We start from the raw sequence: 24,578 nt of genomic DNA on the forward strand, positions 1-24,578 counted from the left end.
GAAGCCAGACGCCCGGATGTCCCAGCTTTTCCGTGTTCCTACTGTAAACGTATTAACATTTATTCCACAACTACGAGGTAAGATAACAACGTCTGGGTCTGTTCTTTGTAAAATATGGCAATTTGGTAATGTATGTTTTTTTTCTCTCTCTCTCTCTCCTCTGCGGCTGTTGGCTTTTCCCCACTGAAGGCTCTTGAGTCCCCACACAGATGCTGATTAACTACCGCTTTACAGGATCAACTGAGGAAACATGTGTGCCCTTGAGGTGGCTAATACATTCATTTCCTCTTTGACTTCGACTGTTAAAAGAAGACAGTACAGCTGCTCTGGCACAACTAGTTTTTCCGTATGGTTTAGTAAGCATTAGGAGGGATGATGATGGGAGAAGGCCAGCGTCAGCTGAAAAGAAAACCTGCAGTTTCACAGAAACTGCAGAACGTAAGCTAGTTTACGAAACAAAATGGGAACATGTTTGAAGAAGCAAACCGTTAGTAAATAATCTAAAGCTGTTTTATTTCATTCTTTTTTACTTTTTCTAAGTTGATCCGTAATTCATCAGGCAACTGAGGTTTTATTTCTCATAGTACTTCTTCAAAATGGGACAGAAAAGTCCCGTAATCTTCATAAATAGGGAAATAGCTGAAAGAAATGAGCCATTCATTTAATCTGGCCCATACCTTCAGTCAGGAAAATACTTTCCAAAAGAAAATCTCCTGTGCAAATAAAGAATTTTAGAGCAACTGTGAGTTTCAGTAGATGTGATGACTTCAGTAGCACTTGTGTGGTAATAGATAAGTCATTTATGGAAGTATACTGTCATTGTATTTATCGCTAAATAAAATGAACACATTTAAAAATACCCATCTTCACAATTGTCTTATTGGCTTTTACTAGGATGACAATTTCCCACAACAGCTATTAAAGTGGTAAATCATTTTTTCAAACAATGTTTTTTGTGTGTTTTGAAAAGCTGCATATTGATTTTGTAACTCCAAAGCATCTGACAATATCTTGTTTTTGCATACAACTGCTTAACGTCGTCGCATTTAGAGACGTTTTACACGCCTTATGTCTGTTGTGACTCGAAGCCTAATTAACAGACATGTTGTCATCCAGTTTATGGTGCTGCACAAGTGACTCTGTGTTCTTCATTCATTTATTTACTTCAATGACTTTTTTTTTCATTTATTTGTATTTATCACGAGAAATTTAAGAAACTTAAAGTGAAGTTTATTGTATTGACTTGTGGAAGTGACGCCTATTTATTTATGGGAATGTTCTTTTTTTTGTATTTACTAGTATTCTCATGAAAATAGTTTATTTTTTATTTATTTATTCTCATGCAGCCTTCTGGGTTAAACGCCCCTTTCGTTGTTTCTCCTCTGGGCCTGTGTCTTAACGTTCGCAGCGATAATATAGAACTACAAAAGAACATATTATGTGTCCTAATCATTACAGGACCCAGTAGCTGGTGACCTCCACCTCATGTTATTCACCCTTAACCACATTAAAGCCCCCTCTGTATGGGCAGTGTGTGGTCTGCCTCTCTGGGAAGGCACAGGGATCCAGGAAACAAATTAGCTATCTTGACCTTGGCCCAAGTTTTCCTTCCACCCCTCGCCCTTCCTCCTCTTCCTCCTCCTCGTCCTCCTCCGCCTCGCTGCCCTTCATCAGGCCGTACTTCAAGGGTCAGCTGGCTGACAGCATGCCTCTGTCGCTCTCTACAGTGGGGACATATTCATCCCACACGCTCATATATGCGAGCCTGACATGCGTCATAGAAAATTTGTTTATGAGTGTAGTTTATATGTGAGGTCAGCTGGATGTGGTCGGGATGGTAACCAGGCACAAATGTTGTATTTATGGCAAAGTAAAAAAAAAAAGAAAAAGTTATTTTGAGTTGAAAAACACACAAAGGGGGAAGCTTTAAATTATAGTTCAATGAAAATGGAAACAGGCTGTTGTCACATTTAACGAAATTTTGTTGAACTGTATGCACATAAACAAGCAAAAAAGAAAAAAGTAAATAAATACAGCTGGGTTATATTGTCAACATGCTGGATTTGTGTTTTTGGGAAAGACCATTTTGGGATCGTCAACAGCATGACCAGACTTTATAAAACTCTTTCACAAGGTGACGTAAAACATGGTCAGATGTAAAATTATGCTGTATAACGATAAATATCTTTGCATCTTTAAAGAACAAATCTTTACATGAAAGAGTGAGATTATTCATTTTAGCCAGCATTAGCTTTTAAGCTATTTAGTAATTTCATAGTCTGTTTCCCACTAACCATTTGTCCAAAAAAACATTAAAGATAAAAAAAATTTAGAAAATATATTTTAAGAAATTATAGAGTCACTATAGATGAGCTAAGAATTTTTATTAATTTATTTTTAACAAATGATATAATTTATGATTGAATGCAACATTAACTTTTTTACTTGTTAAACATTTGGCAGAAGCTAATGTTAGCTTTTAAAACTTTTATAATGACCAAAATAATTCTTTATTATTGGCCAAAAGGACATGAACATGCTATACATATAGCTGTAGTTTACCAACATTTGTTTGATTAAATTTGGAGTTTAAAGTCATTGATGTACCAAGGAGAACAAATGTGACGTTAGGTTACGTTGCATTATGTTGCATTTTTCTGGCCTATATAGCTAGCTCAGGATGCTACGACAAACTCATAGCCTACCCCCGTTGTGCTGGGTTCACAAAAAACCCCAAAACAAAACACAGTAGGTTGCTTATCAATTGGTTTTAAAGTGTAAGAAAGTGGAAAAATCAAATGTAAAGAGGATATATCCCTGAGAGCATCAAGCTAGTTTCATCGTCAACAACAACCTGAAAATTGCTGTAGCATACACAGTGGCGCAAAAAGTGGGTATGCAGGGTATGCAACGCATAGGGGCGCAGCACCAGAGGGGGCGCCAAAACCCCGTCTGGAGGGGGCGGCGCGCCGATGATGTTTTCCCGTACACTAATGCGCTCCTTCACCTCGCGCACATAACGAGGTAAATGTAGCGTATCGTCGCCTCGGGGGGGATGGGGGGGTGGGGGGCGCCGATCTATGTTTTCGCATCCACCTGAATAATGTGTAGTTGCGCCACTGAGCATACATGACACCCAAACCCAAGACTAGAAAATACTCCATCTTGATAACGCAGTTTAAAGTCTACCAGGTACTGCTGTTCTCCTGGACCCAAAACGAGAGACCTTTGGCCGTGGGAGTGAAAAGAATCCTTTCAGTGGCAGTTATTGGACTGAAACAGCAACAAGCAAACCTAATTCACCCAGTTCACATCTAAGCACGTTTACGTGGAGCAGTGTTTGGTTTGAGAGGAAAATAAGAAGAAATAAAAAAAAAACAAAGTGAGGTTTCAAGAGGAGAGGAGTGGTAACGCTATATTAACATTCATACTTCTCATTGATCTATGAGGACTCAATCTTCCTTCTACATATATTTCATAATTTGATACATTGTGCATCAATAACAACGGCAACACATGCTCACAGCACTTATTGATCCCAGAGTGAAGAAAACATGTCTTTAACACATGGGACCGTCTCTCCTGGCAGATGGAACCAAACCGTCAGGGAGATTTCCTTAATATCAGACACTGATGATGGGGAATCGATCGTTTGCATGATAAAATAATCATCGGAGAAGTTTATATTCGTAAGAGTGGAAAATGAGGAGGATAAAGCAAACGGAGAGAGAAGAGGAAACGAGACGCTCAAGACACGTGTCTCCTGCTCACCTCTTTAAACTCCAGGAGCTGGGAAATGTTTATGTGCTGTATGATTCAACGTGTTTTCTGGGAACGGATAACAAAAAGAAGAAAAAAAAACACAATAATACATACAGTAAAAAATGAGTCAAGGACATGGCTTTGGCTGGGCACCAAATTGACCATATCCTTATGACTCAACGGCAGCTTAGGCCAGAGCAATTTCCTTTGGATTTTTCAGCAGGCAGCCAAGTAGAAATTATTATAGCTGTGAGCTTTGGGTAAACTTCCAACAGTAGCTGTACGCACAGTGGTGTGGCAAAATGTTTCTCAGGACATTTTTGTGGTGTTTTTTTTTATTAGAAACACACAATTTGGTCTTGATATTGTTCCTTTTTTTGTTTTTTAATGTAATTCAACAACATTTTTGTTTTATTAAAGCTGAGTTTCCCGTGCTTTTATTTGCAGCTGTGCATTTGGCTAAACATATTTATACTAGCTTTAATGCAATTAATTTTTAAAGAAACATGAGTAGGTCTGCAGAGTCCAGCTCTGATGCAAAGTATAGTTTTAAAAGTGAACAAAAGTATGATCAAAGTCTTGTATCTATAATGAAGGAATACACACTTTGCAAGACAAGGCAACGCACTTATATAAAAGATTGAAATCGGATGTTAAAAGAAGAAAAAGTGGAAAGTTAAAAAATGCCTCTGATGACACGCTGGTATCCGATGCGTGCTCTAACTTTCAGACCCTTGACTAAAGGTTTTAAGCGATTCATGCAAGGCGATGATTTAACCATGAGTGGCGAGTTGATGATGACACTTGCAAGTGTCTGTCTGTGAATTCCTCCAAAGAGGGCTCACATGACCGGCAGTCTGCGTCCAGACAGTAGGAAGTGAAAGTGCTACGGCAGCCACAACACAGGTCAGACCTCAGCCGCGGTTTTCCGCTTTACGGTGCAGTCGCTCTTCCTGCTTCAGCCACCAAACTGCAGGAGGTATTTAAAGAGCAACGACAAGGAGACAGCTATTTTTATGTAGCTGCCTTTTATTTGATGTATATATCCTTTTTCTTGAGGAGTGATGTGTTGGCTTTTAAGACTTTTAACAGGTTAACTGACCCATTTAATTTAATTGCAGGCACACCTGTTGAGGTATTTTAAACCACGCCCACTGCTTTCTTTTTTTTTTGGGTGGGGGGGGCGGAGTCAAAAGAAATACACCAAGATATCAGGAAGAGAACTGTGCAGCTGCTCCGGTCTGGTTCGTTCTTGGGAACAATTTCCCGATTCTTTAATGTAGACATGATGGGAATGTCCAAAAATCGTACCGCTAAGAAAAGGAGACGGGTTCTGCATCCGAGAGCGTAATATGTTGGGGTTCGAATTTGCACACTGAACCCAAAACAAAAGCCAAAGACGTTGTGGCTGAACCTGGTGAGACCGTGTCGTTCTCCACAGTGAAACCTGTCCTGCACTGACCACTCGGCAAGGAGGAACTCATTACTCCACAGAAGAATAAAAAAAAGCCAGATTGCAGTTTGCAGATCCATACAGCGACAAAGTCTCCAAATTGTTACATTTGGATGAAAAAGGAAACACTTAGGAACACCATCCCAGCTGTGAAGTATGGAGGTGGCAGCATCATGTCGTTGCTGCTGCAGGAGGAACTGGTTCACTTCATTTATCAAAGTTGCGTCATGAGCAAAGTGGAAACACTGAAGCAACATGTAAAGACATCAACCAGACTGTTAAAGCTGCGGCTCATCTGGGTCCAAACGGATAAATAACCCTAAGCACACAGACAACGTGGCTCCAAAACGTCAATGTTTTGACGTGGCCACCACAAAACCCGGAAATCAGTCCTGTAGCGTTGGACAGAAGTCGTACAGTTCAGAGGCTAAGCTACTAGATACTGAAAAAATGTATGTAAATTTCTATATTTGAAGATATTAATAAATACATTTCAGAGAATTAGGAATCTGGTCACATATCTTGAAAGAAATACATAACTTACTGAACTGCTATGTTGTTATTTTAAATATTTGAATTTCAGTGAAACTTACCCTAAATGTTTCTACACACCTTCCCTAGAGTTTCTGCAGAGACCTTTAAAAGACCACATTTTTAGAATTCATTTTCCTTAAATAACAAATCACATAAAGAGTCACATCTTTGTCACCAAGTTGTTGTTTTTTTGCCCGTAGCCCATTTGTGCTATCAGGAAAAAAAACTTCAACACTTGGAATCCCTTCCCTTTTCTTCCCCCCCTTTTCTTTTTTCTTCTCTTCATGAGCTGAGCATCAGAAGCGATTTGCCGTTAAAGAGAGGGACACGCTGCGAACGCACGCTACCTCTGTTTTAATTTTATTTTGGTTTTATGTTTGACATCGAGCAAGGAGGCATGAAGGGGTGGAGTGGAAGAGAAGGGCAAACCTGTGAGGTTTGACAAAGACAGCAGCAGATGTAGAGGTGTGAGGAAATAAAACGGAAGAGAGGGAGAGAGCTATTTGGTAGCAATGAGGGAAGACATAAAAAAAAAACTGCCCCTCACTGAGATAGTTGCTCTAAATGAAATACCTGCAGATTGCATGTTGCTTTGCATTTGCAGGGGTATTCAATTTTAATTAGGGTTTGGGAGACATCTTTTATCAGACTGTCACTAATCTCACTCATTCCTCTCCACCCACACACACACACACACGCACCCACACACACACATGCACACATATCTCATACCGACACTCAAATGCAAATTTCCTGTCGTAAGAAAGCAAAAATAAACATAACAAATGAAAGACTTTACGCAACAATTTGTTTGATATCCACATTATGAAAAGGGCAATAAAGTAGGGAGAAAGCCGTTCTCCCATTTCACTGTAATGGGGGGGAAAAAACAACTATTAACTCTACTTTTTAATTGCATTTTCTTAGGGGCAAAGGTGATGATTCGTTTTGCTCAGGGAGGAAAACATGAAGCAATAGCAAGAATGTACAAAAAAAATGTTAAAGCGGGTTCCCAAAATTCGCGATCCACCGTTATTAGACTAGAGGGGGGAGAGGGAAGAAAGCAACCTGAACTAACAGAGAAAAAGCTCCATGTTGATTTATTTACAATTTTTTTCTTTAAAATGAGAAAAAAAAAATTTGTTTTAGGTAAAATGTTAAACCATAAAAAAAATAATAATAACGTGTCCAAAAAAATTAAGAAATTCTCTCTGATTACTAGAAATACATTAATGGAAAAAGATAGAATGAAAACAGTATTTTGTTACAAGGTGCAATTATTTCGATGCAACCACATGAAAACGCTCCTCCCACCCCCCACCGTTTTTCGACACGGCAACTTCTGGCTGTAAAATGTCCTCCTCCGACCTTGTGTGTTATCTGTGTGTGGTGTGGCTGGCTGGCCGGCCGGCCGGCCTGTCTCCCTCTCTTCATTCCTGGCCCTCTCCCATTGTTAGTCACCTAGTTTATTGGCTGGAGCAGCCGTGGCGTACTGGACATCATCTGAAACTACAAACGACAGGATGCAATAAGCTGGAGAATAGCAGCAATCTGAGGAAAGTTCTCCATTCACCAGAGCTCCCTAACTCTCTGTCTTCTTATCCTGGGCAGAAAATAAAAAAATCAATACGGCCTTACAGGGCTTGATAAAAGTGCTGGACAGGGAGAGAAGCAACGCTGGATATAGTAAATTAAAGTGATCAAAATTTTCCAGTCGACTCAGCCTGCAGCCTACATAAACTAACAACCCTGTCTCCACAACTGTCCATCAACACCCCCACCCGTCCCCAACGACCCCCAGTCCTCCACCATCACACCTCTCTTCAGCTTTGCTTCAATCTTTTCACTTGATTGCTTTTACGTCGCTGTTATTCTTTGTTTTACTCATGCAGAAGTAACTTGAAAAGAAAATTATACGGTTAAAATTTTGTGTGTGCGCTTTGAGAGGTTACGCACAATGCACTGTGGAAATTCGTTTGACTTTTTCAAATTAATTTTTAATTTTTTCAATCCAGTCAAATTTTAACAAGATGCCAATTTAAACATGTTAACCTAAAGCAAATGATGTGGAAATAGAAAAGTTTTGGATGTCTCTTAATACAGAAAGCCTTTTTTTTTCTGCTGATAATTAAAAATCTACTTTGCGTACATCCAAGCAGTTTAAATTAAAATGTTACAGTGAAAGTTGGGACTTTAGTGTCACTTTTGTGTGTCCTGGTTGTGTTTACAGCTGTATAAATTTTAATAGAATTATAAAATATCTTTGCTGACCTCCTTTGGCTTTTTTTTTGAGACAGACAACATGAAGCAAGTCCACGGAAAGAGAAGAATCGTCCAGAAATATCAAGGAAGCAGATTTGGTTTAAGTTGGCTGATAAGAATGTTACAACCCGAAACAGGAAATTGCATCAGCTCGATGCAACAGTCTTGAAAAGTTTACTTGTTCTCCGTTTCTGTCTGGGCTTTTTATTTATTTATTTATTTATTTTGGTTTCACCACATACCGACTCTGATTCCAACACTAAACTATCAGGATTTTGATTTCTAAACTCCTGTAAAGTTTTGCCTGTTAGTCTGCTTTTCCTGAGTGGTCATTAATTATTTACATTAGGAGCAGAGGCAATGTTGTATATGTGAGACAATTCTCACTGCAAAACCAGGTTTTCCAATTATTTTAAAGCAAAACCTGAACGATTCCAGAGCTGACGTTAAACTAGAACCTAATCTATCGCTCCAAACTATATATATATACTTAATTTCAACCTGAATGAACCTCCTGCACTTACCCATCCCTATTTTTCTGCAGACTTTGTTTTAAACACTTCACTGATGCTGAAAACAGCTAACTTGGTAGCACTTAGTATGTCAAAGAAAGACATTTTGAGTTTCTGTCTAGTAAAAACTACAATTCTGACCACCAGGAGATTCCTCTGCATCGCCTCTGCTAATCCTAATCCTATCAATCGAACCTTATAAACACAAACTACATTAATTGAGTTACAAACCGTGTGTGTTGCTGTGTGCATGTCTGGGTTACCTCCATGCACGCAGTAATTGGAAGAGACTGCAGACTGTTGAGCCTTCAGACAAGCTGAACAATGCATGATTTCACCATGTTTAAGATACGGTCATTGCTGGTGTAAGGTCAGTCATTTTTGCTAGCTTTTAACCAAAAACGACTGACCTTACACCAGCAACGTTTAACACAGTTGATATAAACTCTCCCTGCTTGTGATTGTTTTACATTGAAACTTAAAGACCTTTCTATTGCTCTCCTGGACTTGCACATCAACTTAAGTTTGCACAACATATATTTACATTTACAACTTTATTCTAAGGCATCAAAGAGGCTAACGAAGTGATTATTTTTTACATGTGTTGATAAAGGTGACGGATCTCGAGCAGCACGATTGTTGACATTTTATAAACAAAAAGGGATCTCTGAGCTTATGTCAAGCCCAAGCTTATGTCAATTAACACACTTCAAATAACTTTGTAATCCTGAAAACCATTAAGGTCAGATTGTTAGCCGATTATAATGATAATAAGAAGATTAAAGTTGGACAGAAGGTCAGAAGCAGGATGTTCTTCATACTGAAGCGACGTCTCCATAGAAACAGGCCTGTAGTGACGACTGGGGATGGAAACGATGTCACTTTTAATGTAAATGTATGTTTTGTTTATGCATGTGCATGTCAGTAAACCCTGTGCCTGTTACCCACTGACTGCAGGAAACGGCCACAGGTTCACCATGACACCGTAAGAACTGGGTGGTTAATAAAAAAAATATGCTGCAAAATTCATCAAATTGCAATTTTGGATCAAAATATCAATGTATGCAATGCAAGAATGGATTGGTTGCGATATTTGGTGTGATATTATTACAAATTCTTTAAATAACATATCTGACCTGTTGCAGACTTTTATCACCCACATTGAATATGAGTTGACGTGTAATTTTAGTGGCAGAGATGCTAATAGTCAAAAACAGAGGTGGAGAGAGATGCGTTAAAAGAAAGTTAATCATAAGCAATATGCAGGATTTCTTTGCATTTTATCAGTTCCATGACAGTATATCCTTTCTATCCTGATGCACAGAGAAGATTTATTCAATTCACATTGTCTGTTGTGGGTCTTAATGCATGTTGGCAAGTCAGCTGTGGGTTTACAGCTAATGCTGGAGGATTATTCACCAAACAGTGCAGAAATCTGACTTAATACAGACAACATAAAGATTCAAAAATGTTCAAATTTGAATACTTCACAGGATGTAAGAGAGCATGTTGTAATCTGCAAAGTGAGAGTCTGTTTGCAGAAACATGGCACATCACTGAATCCAGATCAAACCATTAATAATCACAATAGAAATATCATCTGCATATTGGGAAAGGTTGCTAACAAAAAATATATATAAATATTTTTTTATATATACCAAGCATTTGGATTTCTTTTGTATATTATTGTACGCCTAATGCTGAGGATTCCAATTTTTAATTTATGATTTAGTCTTTATAAGTTCTAATATGTTCACTTTAATGCTCAGTTAAAAAGCAGTTTTAGTATCTTGTTTGATGCTGATCACCCGACGTTGCAACCATCTGAGCTTTTATTTTTCTCTTAAAAAACAGATTTAATCTGTGGTTTGAAACGGAGTGCTGTCACAGATACGCTAATTTAATTACAGTAATTCCAGCAGCAGCTGACTCACTCCGCTTATGCTTGGCCCATGCGAGCCCCACACACTCACAAACACACACCCACACCCACGGCCCCCTTGGCACCTTGTCCATCTAACAGTAAGAAGGGATTAATAGGGATTGTCAAATCCTGTTTAGACTCATGGTGTGTGAACTTTATCACACGGCTAAGCTGAACCCTGATAACTGCAGTTTGATGGCTTCTCTGCATTGAGTAAAAACATATCTGTCTTGTCTTACCACTTGGCACGCCAAATGGCGAAGTCAAACCGGTACTGACTGCAGGAGTGTGGCAGATTTTCCTTTTGGCATTTGATATTTTCAAGCATTTTTTTTTTTTACTTAAAATATTTTAAAAAAGAATTGTCCTGTATTCCAGCAAAAAAAATTGTTGATACATGATAGCATCGTGTGTGATAGCGCCCCGACTGACACCAAGGTTGATTAAGCTGACATCCGTTGCATGTTTGTGCAGGCGCAGTCCCGTGTGTGTGTGTGTGTGTGTGTGTGTGTGTGTGTGTGTGTGTGTGTGTGTGTGTGTGTGTGTGTGTGTGTGTGTGTGTGTGCGTGTGCGTGGGTGTGTGTGTGTGTGGGGGGGGGTGTGTGCGTGTGTGTGTGTGTGCCATTGGGCGACACTGGACGTGTGTGTCTTATGAATCGGCTTAAAAGAAACACCATCCACTTGGACCTGCCTTGCTGTGACCTAATATCCTGTTGACCCAAGTTAGACAGCAGACAGCCTTGAGACACTTAAATCCAGCCGCAAACCCCGAGCAACACGCACATGTCCGGTTAGCTCACATCAAGGAGAACAGGGGGACCTTCCAGGCCCTCTGCCAAAAAAACAGAAAGAAAGGAAAAAAAAAAAAACAGGGGGCTGCGCAGCCCTCCACACTCGTCTTCAACTAATCTTGTAACGCTACACCCTCGGTCAAGCCAGACACGGGACGGCGTTTACCGACAGGCGACGAAATGACGGTACATCTCACGTCGACAGTAGAAATTCACGCTGGCATTTTTGCATGAGTTGTACAAGAAAAACTAAACAAATTGATGTTTTTTAGGTAAATTGTGCGGTGCACGTTGCACGTTTGAAGATTACAAGTCAAATGCACCAGTTGAGCAGATTAACACTGAATCCAATTTGTCAAATTGTCTTACTGAGTTATTAACGATACAAATCCCACTGGTCAAACCCTACCTGAAATTTTGTGTAGCCATCAGCTGAATGTCACTCACATGAGTCAAAAAGTTTACAACGGTTTTATACTTAGTGCAGGTCATTTTAATCCTTAATTGTCATGAGTTCCTCATGGACCCATTGGATGACATTTAAGCACTTTGAGGTTTTTTGTTTTTTGTTTTGCACACAATGTAAACATTCATGTTAACAGAAAAAAACAACTAATTACACAGAATCTGTAAAGGTGTAGGAATGTGGATTCTTTTCCAATGTGGAGTTTGTTTTTTACAGTGAAATTACAGTGATTCTTGCAGTTATGTCCTGTTTGTTTACGCAATATTACTGTAGATTCATATATAATTATTATTGGAAAATTCTAAAATAGTATGAATTCAGTTACAGTAATAACAATCTATTTTTTAAAAAATGCCAAAAGGCCATTTTGAGATAAAGTTCAATATTAATATTTTGTGTATTTGTTGTATTATAAAAAATTGTGTCTCACTTCGATGACACGTTTGAGGTCCAGTTATTTCAGTGGATCTGTTGAACACCATTAAACCGTTTCCAGTAAATTCAAGTTGAAAGTTTTCAACAAACGTTAAGAAATGGTTATTTTTGGATGCACCGAAAACTCTTCGTGCTGTTTTAGCTATAAAATTACTCCATTTACAACAGATTTTTCTTTCTTTTTTTTTTTTTCTTTTTACTGTCGAAGCAAAGTACATTGTGTCCCGGTACATTTAGTGGTTTTCACAGTAAAGTTACCATGTTCACAGCAGTGGGTATGAGAACAGAAGGCTTGATTCTCTTTCGTAATTTTTATTTTTTTTTTATTTTTCAGATTGTGTGTACTTGCGCTCCAATTCACTGGAGTGTGAAACATGCCTGACATGAGTGACGTGGAGGTAGAATAAAACGAAGCTTCAACCTACAGCTTTTCACCCACGTTTACTGTATTTGAATTGAAAACTAAACTGAATTCAACTTAAATTCGGTACTGTACAGTCAGTTCACATGGTGTCACTGAAGATCAACAAGATCTATAATTAATTTAAACCACAGTAATATTTAGCAAAAGGGAGAAAAAAACATTGCCATTACTTTATACTGAAATGTAATGCACTGTTTAAGTGGATTTTTTGTGTGAGCTTTTCCTTCTGATCTATTATATTTATCTCCTCTACAATATTTAGCATCCTCCAGTTTTCGTATTACATAATAAATGTATCTGAGTTGCAGTTTCATCAATGTATTTTCAGGTACTTCAACTCTCTCTGTTGAAATCCCATAAATCCCATAATTAGAGCATTTGGAAGAAATGCTAGAAATGCAGGGTAAACTAGTTGTTTATCCTGTAAACAGCTTTTTTAGTTTTGGTAGTTTAAACAGTAAAACGATCAAACTCTGTTGCTGTTGAAGTTACATACAGTCTGAAACTGCAGGTTTAGTCATTTCCAAAGTAGAAATACCTCATTTTCAGAAGTTCTGCGCATCCATTGACATGACGTCGCTGATTATTTACAGAAATTCAAACAAAAACACGACTGTGTCTCCATATTGAAGCGACATCTACTTCATGTAACAATTAGCTCAGGGCAGTAAAATCTGGACTTCATCTGCTCTATTTGTTTATACTTAACATTTTCTTCTTGGTTATTTTGTGCACAACAAACAGATACATCCCACCGGTTGGCCTAAATGCATCCGTCCGACACCATTAGCCGGAGTGTTTCCGTTATTTTTGCACAACATGAAATTAGTAGTAGATCCTTTCCTGTGTGCTGGGGAGCATTTCAGGGAAGCGGCTATTAAACTGTTTTGTAAACTGGTCCGCGCGGCCATTAGGTGACCACAACTATGAAGATTAGGATTACTAAATTTAGCGTTGAGAGAGTTCGGCTGGCCCACATGTCGTCTCGGTTTTGCCGTGAAATGGATCTGAACCCATCTCCCTCTCCGTCCCCCTCCACCCCCCCCATTCCCTCCACCTCTAATCCAACACATGATGTCAGGTAGAGATTGTCTCCCTGCTCCGTCTGCAGCAGGTACTCCTGCAGCTTAACTCGGGCTCCTGTACCGACCGTGATCGATGGGTTTGTTGCCATGTAAACGCACACATCCATACCTCCCCTATGCAATGCATAAACTCTCTCTTTCTCACACACACACACACACACACACGCATGCGTGCGCACGCAAACGCACACGGGGTTGATTTTTAAAGGGTCCTCAATCACAGCTAAACAACGGACTGATCAATGGCAGAAATGAGTAACAGCTTAGAGTGTTAACAGGCCTGCTTTTTTTGTCACTTGCTTTATTTTGATCCATTTTTATCACAGAACATAATTCTCCCAGTGTTAGAGGGCTGCGAGCCCCCGGCCGAGGTATTAATTAAAATCTAAATACTAAATATTGATTGATGCCTTATCAGGGCACAGCAGTTGGTCTGCAGGCTATCGATCCGGCCTGTGATTTATTATCATATTTAAGAAAAATCATTTTGCGTGATTATACAGGGTAATGGTTTTTTTTTCTAGCAGGGATGTAATTCTTTTTTTTTCTTTCTTTCTTTCTTTTGTATGTCGTGTTAAGGATTGACCAGATTTCTCAATCGCGTTCGGAGATCACTGATATCCTTGGAACTCCACCTTCCCTTCCCTCCCCGCCCCTCCCTCCCCCACCCTGACTTCCCCTTTCGCTCCTCTCTGCCCCCAGTCAGAGCAGAAGTGTGTTCTCTCCCGCGCGGCACTTGTCACCGGGAATAATGGCTACTGGGATTACCTTTTTAATCACAACAAAAGATTAACAGATGGCACGAGAGCAGTTATTAGCAAAGCATCTTGCGCTCGTCAAATCAATAAGATGATTTGTAATCAGGGCCGCCGGAGCGAGCGAAAAGGGGAGCCGGGGATGTTCCCCGGCGAAGGATCCTGGCAATCAGAGGCTACGCTGTGTAGCAATTACCTCTCCACCAAATAGGTGCTCTTCCTCCGCCGCCTGGCAGCCCTCCAAAACACATGGCAGACTGATAGCAACACGGGGCGATAACACGGCAAAACACAAAAACACAGCGTGGGTAACCTTGTGTTTGATCAGGTGTTGGGGTTTGCTCTGCGATTTCATTTCGCTTTGCGCCTTTTAATTCGCCGGACCGCTCCTTGTAGTCGAGGGGGTAAAATCTAAATGTTTACACACGCTGTCGCTCGCTACAAAAGGCCGTAGAGCTCATTAGCCCGTAGCCATAAATAAAGTCAGTCCGGGGCACAAAGAGGAATGACTACAGAAGCTACACACAGAGAGAGAGAGAGAGAAAAAGGATTCCCTGTACAAATATTTCTCCCCCATGGAAACAGAAGCAAGGCAGGGGAGGAAAAGAGCTAAACGTCTGTTAACACACCGTAGCATCCAGTACAGTAAACTCAGCAAGGTTTTTCATTTGCTCATCTCAATCAGCTTGGTCACTCAGAAACACCAACTTGTTCCCTAAATACTTTTATTTCCTGCCTGGAAGACTAGCTCCCCACCCCCACCCCCCACCCCCCCAACTTAAGTTTAAAAGTCCAATTAATGTAAAACTTAAACTTATAAGTGTTTGATATAATTCAGTCCAGTTCGGTGTATTCGTGGAGCGCCAGTTCACGACAAAAGTCGCTTTGCGAAAATAAAATCATTTCAATTCAATCACACACACATTCCAATCCATCCTACTTATCAAACAGTACAGTATGCTAAATTAATTATTCAAAGTATATGATTTATTGTCCTTTAAATCTAGATGTCGGACTAGATTTTTTTATCTATCTCTGTTTCAGCAGAGGTGTCGTCTTCAGACCAACCATGTTTTGTTTTTGCTAAGTATTTGTCCATGTCTCAATAACATTTGTTAATGAGAATTACAATACAGCACCTCTAACTTTTGCATTTAAACATTTAAAACACATTTAAATACTGTCTATCTTTGCAAGATGCATAGTTTCTTAATTTAAAAAATGTTCCTACAGGTCAATAATGTTGTACATGAGAATAATCCTGTATTAAATCAGAATTTTTTTTTTTTAAATTACAAAACAAAAACATTGTTCTCACATGTCCCTTACTTTTGCTGTGTATTTTTTCTTTCTTTTTTCTTTTTTGCAGTCAGGTGAAGATTTAACTCTAATTGCTGTTTTTAAAGCTTGCAGGCCTTTTACAGCAGACCTTTCATTGGTTGCACTGTATTCCTGGAACAAGTATGAACAGCTGAACCAAACACACACACACACACACACACACACACGCACGCACGCATGCACGCACGCACCCACACACACACACACAAGACTGAAAACTGAAGCATCTCAGGAGAGAAATGCAAACACATTTTTACTTGGCATGCTGTGGAAAACTAACAGGACTTTAATATTTTTTGTGTCTATATTATTTTTGTTTTTGGTCTGCTTTTTGTGAATAAAGTTAACTTGTAATTCTCAGATGTGGTTAGAATAAACCCCACTGATAACTTGAACACTGTCTCCCAATTTGCAAAATGAAAAGCAGGAGATGACGAGGCCCTGCAGAGGACAGTGAGGGGAGCCGAAATGTCATTAAAGAGCGGAGAATCCTTCCCCCCCCCGCCCCCCCAACATTGTCAGAAGCTCTTTATACTGTTTCTACGAACTTTTAAGATCTATTTCCATCTAAATTTGCATTAAAATTTATATTAAAATACACCTCTACTCAGCTTTCTGCTCTATCGATGCAATCACTTCCACTCATTTGTCAAATAATTCCAGAGGAAACGTCAGATTTTACTGTGAGTAACACATAACACAACGTTAAATTACTTTCATCAAATCAACTCCTCTCAAAATTGCATTTAAATTAACCTTAGACAAACACACACACTCTGTCGATAAGCAAATGTATGACTGCAAAGGAAGCAAAAATGTTGCTCCATATTTTCATTAACAGTTGCCCTCATCAGCATGAGGTCGTGTTGCAGCGTGGCACACACAGCCACCAGCTCACAGCTGTACGTCCACACTGTCAGACAGTGTGGATGTGCACTTACCAGGATTAAGCATGGCAAACAGTGCCAAAACAATGACAGTATGAAGTAACCGATGCTGCTTAAAAATTCAAGGGGCCTCCATTGAGCAGACACTGTAACACACACACACACACACACCCCACACACAAACATCCCTGCGCCACAGACCGGTTCGACTGGCTGCTGCCTCCTTTTCCTCCACCTCCACTTCCAGCAGCACATCTGGGTGCACAACTCCAGTTCCTCCGGCCCGGCAGTGAAACGTGCGAGAAAATCTTGCAACGACTGTGACTCTAAAAACCCGTCTTGGGAATGTGTTTTTATGGAATTCATGTATCATTTTGTGCAATTAAACATGTAAAAAATAAAAAATAAAAAAAAAACACCACATTGCATTCACAACACTGTAGACAGTTGACACCTTCTCCCCTCGCGTAAACACTCACACGCACACATGCAGAGTCACTTGTCGAGTGGCTAATATCTCCCCAAGGTCAAACCTGACGAGGAATTCCAATGAGATTAAGTGTCATCATTGCGGCTTTAGCTCCTTTCTGCTCATTGTTCTTGGAAGCGGCATTAGAGGCTGAAATGGCCAACGTCTCGGTGCCATAAAACCTCTTCCCCTGAGTGTTTGGTCTGCTTTACAGCAGGGATGTTCGATGCAGGGCCTGCAGCTTCAAAATGTCAAAGAGTGATGACGTTCCTACAGTGATGAGAGTCCAACAAGTTTCAACTGAAGCAGCTTTGATTCTACTTTCACTTTAGGTGAATTGTGGCTGCGTGGAGATTCCTTCGCGTTTAAAATCACCAAACTGTAAAATTTGAGGATTTCTGTAGGGTTTGATACAGAAATTAAAGGCATAACTCGAACACACTTTATATTATATATATGTATATATAAAACTAGCTGAACCAGGTGGTAGGGCTGCTAGAGAAGTTCACCAGCGGGCACTTTTACGTCAAAAATGTTAAAAATTTGACGAGGAATTTTAAAACATCACATGGTGTTGTTGAAAGACATTATTGGCAAAACTTAAACACCAACATTAAATGCATTTAAAATGCAGATTTTTCTGCACTTCCTGATGAAGTAATCAGCCAATGGATCTTAAAACAAGCCATCTAAGACTGTTCACATTTAAAAGTAACATTTATTAAAAGAGACCCTACAATGAATTACTAAATATTCTCCGGGTACAAAATTAAACAGTTTATTGTATTGAGTTTTTATTTTTTTTTTGTGCATTCATTCCTAAATCATATGTGAATCCGGTTCGCTTTCAGGAAACCTCCACTGAAGCAGCAGCCTCATCGCTGTGTCAGCCTTCGTCTACCGCTCTGCCTCTCTCACTAAATTTGACACATCGTCCGTCGTTCGGTGGCAGGAGTGAGCGTTTTGTCATCTCCGTCTAAAGTGCCAACTCGATGTCCAATTACGCCCCGGCAACTAATTTAATTACAGTAGCAGCAGAAATGGCTTGATTCAATTCATTTCGCTTATTCCCGATCGGGCCAGTCGGATCAAATTTGACTCATCTCAGGTACAGCCCTGCCTGTCGCTTTTTATCTCCGGGTGTCTCGGCTGAGGCGAGATAAGCAAAGGGGCCCTGATATGGTAAATAATATAATTTCTGGTTAGGCTCTCAGAATGGCCCCCAGTAGATGCTGAGTCTGTGATCTGAGGGAGAGTAAAAACACTCCACTTTCAGTGCAGTGCTCACAGCCTCTTGCCACTTAGCCCCAGCTACAACAGTCATTACTAATTCATGATGTCCACAATTATGTATCAGATTGTGTGCATCTTACATAGTTAACTAAGAGATGTGTGGCAGAGTGCAAAGCTACAAACCGTCTGGAAATAAAAAGACGCAGACTGTGTTGTTCGGTCAGGCAGCTTTGTTATTTCATTTTTTAATCCAAAATGTCAATGACTCTATTTACCCAAATAATGAGTCAAAAAAAAAAATGAGGCCGAGCTTGTCGTTTAGATAAGAGAAGAAACCATTTAAATTAAAACTATATTTTTAATAATGTAAATGTGCATAATGTAAAAATAATTTCTTCTAAAATGAAGACATGGTTTCCTTCATGTCAATTAGGAAAAGCTAACAAGGTTAGCTAGCATGAGCTATATGTCAGAGATGTCCAAAGTGTGGCTCTCGGGCCATTTATGTTCCTCAGGAATGATTTTGTGTGACCCGTAACCACAACTCCAAAGATTAAGAAATTAAACTACTTTGCTTGTTTCATTAAAAAATTATATATATATATATATATATATATATATATATATATATATATATATATATATATATATTGGGTAAAAATAAAAAAAGGCTCAGACTAATAAAAAAATTATAAAAACAAAATCATACTTTGACCAAAATTGTGTTCATAAAGCCTGTGTAAAAAATACATTTTAAACATGGAGTGTGATCTAATCTCGTCTAGTTTGACTCAAAAATTACTTGTAGCAACAATCTTTTCAACTCTCTTTGGTAGCCTTGCTATGCAATATTTATCAGTCATCTCAACTTTATTTATACAGCATTTTGCAAAGCAAAGTTTTTGACATATTCATATTTTTTTTTAAATCCCCTTGGACCTCCTTGACAAAAATCTGAATCCTGTATAAATAAAGAAAAACAATGAAAAACGTTTTGGTTGAATACCAGAGGAAGAAGTTTTGCTTATGCGTTTTTAACCCTTCACCTGCAAAGCACAGGGATCTCAGTACCAGCTACATCCCACACTCACAGTTTGGATAAAGAAAATATAAGCAGACATTATTTTCTACATGAAGACGAATTGTCACGTAAACTCTGCTCCTTGTCAAAAATAAAAAATATGTGTTTATGTGTGTGTGTGTGTGTGTGCGTGTGTGTGTGTGTTTTATTATTATTAACCCCTTTCCTTAACCTTAACGTTATAAATTTTAACACTTTTTTTCTTTTTTTAGTTAAAAACCCAACGTAGTGTGCCAGGTTACACCCAAAACCCAACGCTGTCATGTTAAATGAACACAGGCAGGATCAGGCTGTAGTTCACCCACATCGGTTTGTCTTCAGCCCAAAGTGATGGCTTATCACACAATACAGTTTGCGATTTCCCTCTCACATTCCCACAGTTCAACTGCTAAAGTTTATTAGTGTGAAAATGAAATCCACAAAATCTCCTTGGACTATCCTGACTTCAAATAAAATGTTGAAACTGTACAGTTCTTTAAAGTTACCCCCCCTCTGCCCTTTTTTTATTTTGAAGTGAGCCAGAACATTTGACTAAAATCCAACTCTCTTAAAATATAAATGCTAGCACATGTATTAAATTGATTTTTCCAATTTTCACAGAACTTCTCAGGTTTTTCCATTAAATATTTGTTGGTCCATTTGTGCACGATAACTGTAAAATATCTGGACATTTTCAGTAAATACTTTAACCAATTAAAAGGAATTTTAATCCCTGAAGGTGTGTATCAGCTGGGGCAGTTGTAATATCTGCACACAACGAAAAAACCTAGACTATAACTTGTTTCAAAAGGCAAATAATAGAAACATTTTATGAATGAACATAAATGTGCTTTTATTAAAATGACGTTGACCCTAACAGAAAAAAACGGCAATCAAGTTATAGGACCTGATATTATTATAATAATCTGCAAGTCTGAGTTGTCCATGTGTGACTAGAAATAGTTCAGAATTGGCGTTAAGATGCAATGTGACGATAAACGGGCGATAACTAATAATTATATGTTGACAAAATTTGTCTTCACAGATGTTCATATCAATAAGGAGGGGGGGGGGGAGAGAGTTCTCAGCTGTCTGATTGGTGCAGATGGTGCTCCGGGGTGCGCGCCGTCGGCTGCTACAGTAGCTCGCGCGGCGTGTGTTTGTGTGTGCGCGCGAGCGCGCGGTTGTGTCTGTAAGCGCGTCGGTTGCGACGCCGCAAAGACCTCTGATTGGTCGCTTACGCAATCCTCACATTTTTTTTTTTTTTCTCATGCTGCGCAACTTCAGCGGGCATATGAAATGCTTCCCCACTCCCCGGAACACGCGTGTAATATCATGTCCCAGCGATGGATGGCTCCGTGTGGTAAATATTGAACACCCAAAACACGCCAACTCCCCTAACTGTACACAGCGACAGACAGAGAGAGAAAGAGAGAGAGAGAGAGCGGGAGAACAAAAGAAAGACAAGTAAGGAATGTAAAAGTTCAATTACCCTCTTGGTGTCCTGCTCCGTGCCCGGCCTCCATCCGCTCTCTATCCGCAGTGGAAGACAGCCTCAGCCTCAGCCTCAGCCCCGGAGAGGAGAGGAGAGGAGAGGAGAGGAGCTGCTACACCCGCCTGCCTGTGCACTTTACGATGCAGAGAGGGCCAAGCCGCGCAGGCTTTTTTCTTACCTTGCCGCACGGATCCAGAGGGGGTGAAGTGGTTAACAACGGATGTTTGGGAGATTACGCGTTCCTCTTCTCTCCCACCCTCCCTGCCTCCCCCTCACCCCCCTCACCACCTCTTCTTCCTCCTCCTCCTCCTCCTCTTCCCCTCTCCTCCAGCAGCAGCAGCGTTTGGTGACTCTCTCGTTGGGAGAGTGACTGGCCTCGGTGGGGCAGCCAAAACAGTGAGCCGCATCCGGTACCGACAGCATCATTAAACAAGGTTTTAGTTTTTACTTTCCCCTCTGCTGTCGGCGTTGGAAATGCACAAGTCTAATTGCAATTCATCATTACCGGCGACAGATTTTCTCTTCATACACCGTTGAAAGCAAAAATAAATAAATTAATTAAATTTAACTATTTTTATTTGGATTAGATCTCATAAACATGTAAAATTAAACAAAGTAGATCCCAACTAACTTTTAAGAGGCACTTAATTAATACAATTACTTAAATTCTAACAGTTAATTATTTGTTTATCATTTTATCCTATTAGGTCCAAAAGGAACAACAAATGTATAACATGATATTTGATAAAGTTATGACATGTTGCTGAAATAGAGTCATAACTCTGGGTCCATAAAAGCTAAATATTTTCTTCCAATATTGAGAGGCAAAAAGAAAAAGAAATGTATACATGTTTATCAGTACAGGGCTTAATCAATTGTTTAAAGAATTCCAGTCCTGGTTAGACTGATGTCAGCATAGCTGAATGGATGCTGCTGGTTGTCATAATGGTTCAAATATAATAGAAAAATCTTCTTTTTGCATTTTCACACAGAGAATATAGGTTTTAAAATTCTCAAACTCTTTTAAAAAAGGACTTTTCAGTGTAGAATTATCCTTCTAGATAAATATTGTTAAATGTAATACAGACACGATAAAAGATAGCCATTTAACTGGGGGTGGGTGGGTGGGGGGGGAGGCAATAGTTGCACATTTTTCACAGCCCCTCAAGAAAAATAGGGTAAGCTAAGCTCTACCTATTTGCGCTTCTTTTGTTTCCTGCCTGTTAGTGTTTCCTTATACTGTCTTGTTCCCAAAATGCTGGCAGGTAAATTCATTCAAAGAGATGATGGCGTCTTCAGCACCTTAAGCAAGTGTTGTTTGCCAGCTCCATTTAGTCAATGCAACAAACCAATTCAATAACGACTTCCTCTTCCACTTCAAAATAAGAGCCTCAAACATACATAAAACTAGTGTCTAACTTAAACCACATTTGAAAATAATACCGTAATGTTATTTGTCAGACAAAATCAGCTTTGCCAAAAAATATTGTGACATTTTAACATTTGGAGATCATATCCCACAACACTTTTAGTTCAAATCTGCCTTTAAAAGGTGTAGTCTGTAGTCATAAGTCTGTAGTGAATGTTTTTTCTATAAGCTGTGTGAACATGTGCCATCCGTTGCAGTAACTATCAGAATTAAGAACCTCGACCTCTTAATACCGTTAGCATTGTCGCTAAACTAGTCAAAACTAAATGCAAACTTTTTCAATAACAACTTTATTGGTAAGTTGTTTTTTTTAACAAGTTGATAAATTAATTCAAAACAAAACCCGTACAAACGTGTTTCTGTTACATACAGTGTAATAATAACAGTGAACTGATGCAACATTTTTTAGTTAATTTCTAATCAACATTCGAGGGTAAGATTTTTACTCATATAAAGTAGCTAATGTTTGAAAATGTTATTAAAACTTATGGAATTGTCCTACCTAAACCTACATAGCCTATGAAATAATTTTTTATAGCGTATGTGAGTTCATTACACTCCAAGCAGGATAAAATGATTTTTCCTGGACTTTTTGGATCTCCCCCCCTCCCCCCCCCTCTCTAAGCCCCTCCTCCACCCTGAATTAAAGTGGCACCTGGACTTAAATGGCACCTTCCTTCTTTTCCCCCACTTTCCTTTTCATCATCAGCAAAATAAAAGATTAAGCCTACACGGAGGGGATTGTAAGGGCTCTCCCTCTCTGAGGCACGGGGTGGGGAAGAGGGGTAACGGGGGGGGGATCTTCATTCTGCTGCCTTTGTGATGATATTGATGATGATGATGGCCAAGTGGACAGTTTGATTTTTGTGCGGTGAGCTAGTTATAAAGAATCAATATTATATCAAGGGGGGTAACTTTGGTGATAAAAGACTCCGGCCACTGCGGCTATTCATCATAAGTCTGTAGCAAGCAGATAGGTCAAAAGAAATTATATTGCTCTAAAGAGTGTGTCTTCTTATCTCCCGGTACCAGGGGGAGTGGAGGACATGCCGATCGATACAGTATGGCTGCCGTGGACTCCTTGCAATTATCAATAGCTGATTTTGTCTTCCCGGGGCTGCATCTATTAATACCAGATAATAACACCCGCATGGACATATCCTTCCGAGGGGATGATGTGGGGAGGAGGGGGGGAAGTAGGAGTAAAGTTTGGTCTGCAGGCCGACCTTGTTGTCAACAGATTTGTCTCATATGAGGCGAACACGGGGGAGTAGACGTCAAACAGGCGAGAGGGACGGAGGGGATGGAGGGAAGCCTTAGGTTGAAAAGATGTAAAAAAAAAAATTTAAAATTTAAAAAGACATTGCCTTCTGTCTGAAAAGGTGAAAAGATGTCCGGATTTCATTTTTCATTGCTTTAGTGTTTAGACGTAAGGCAGTGTTGTCTATTCTATGCTCATAGTATAAGTTTCAATGTCAGTGTGTGGACTTAGTTTGAAGAGGAGCTCTGCTGATCAGCGAGTTTATCAAAAATTACTCCGAAGAAATATTGTGATGGGAGTTCTAGGAGAAATTGTTTCATGTTTCTTTTAAAATTTTCACCTTTTGAAGGTGAAAGTCAGACGTTAACATGTTCATGACATACACAAGTCTTTGGGGGATAATGATGTCCTCTTAGCTTTTATAGCCTGATTATAGCTAAATAAAGACAAGGACTTGTCCACTGCTGTTTAGGCCATTAGGTCAGTCGCATCAACAACTTCTTTGACAGTTAGACATCTTTTTGCGTCTTAAAGTAGACGTCCATTGTTTGGAGCAATTGCTCTAAATTTAAAAAGGAATTTTTTTCAGGTTCTGAAGCTAAAATTTGGACAAAAACATGATGAAGAGATGTATTTTGATTGAAGAAGACAAGGGATTTAGTTATTTGATCAACGCAGACCTGTAGGCATCTTGTTGTATACCCAAGTTTATCGTTGTCTATTCTTTAGCTTCATAGTCTGACCTTCAAAGTATTTGTTTAGACTAAGGTAAAAAGTTACATCTTCAATGCATATTTCTGTGCTAAATGAAGGAACTGACCACCACCTAAAATAGCCATATTAAAGACATTCAGGAAGTCCAGTGTTTGGGACTGAATGTGGAACCCTTGGAGTTTGAGAGTAAAAGACGGACCCAGATATGACCAGGAGACATATTTGTCTTGATAATAATAAGACAAATGAATCTTGTGATCTTTTTCACTGTTCAGTTTTCAGCCAC

General features: G+C 39.4%; 1 long non-coding RNA gene across 3 annotated transcripts in view; it reads right to left on the reverse strand.

Annotated features, from left to right (window-relative positions):
• The window catches only part of LOC103478270 (uncharacterized), a 76,851-nt gene extending 55,564 nt beyond the window's left edge, over window positions 1-21,287 (reverse strand). The window contains exon 1 of one of the 3 annotated variants that reach the window (XR_535771.3): window positions 20,886-21,287. This is a non-coding gene — a long non-coding RNA (uncharacterized LOC103478270). The remainder of the gene's footprint in view (window positions 1-20,885) is intronic. The other 2 variants (XR_535769.3, XR_535768.3) reach the window with 2 other exon arrangements.
• Window positions 21,288-24,578: the final 3,291 nt, after the last annotated feature.

This window comes from Poecilia reticulata, chromosome 16, assembly GCF_904066995.2.
Source record: "Poecilia reticulata chromosome 16, P_reticulata-male-v2, whole genome shotgun sequence".
NCBI classification, from domain to species: Eukaryota; Metazoa; Chordata; class Actinopteri; order Cyprinodontiformes; family Poeciliidae; genus Poecilia; species Poecilia reticulata.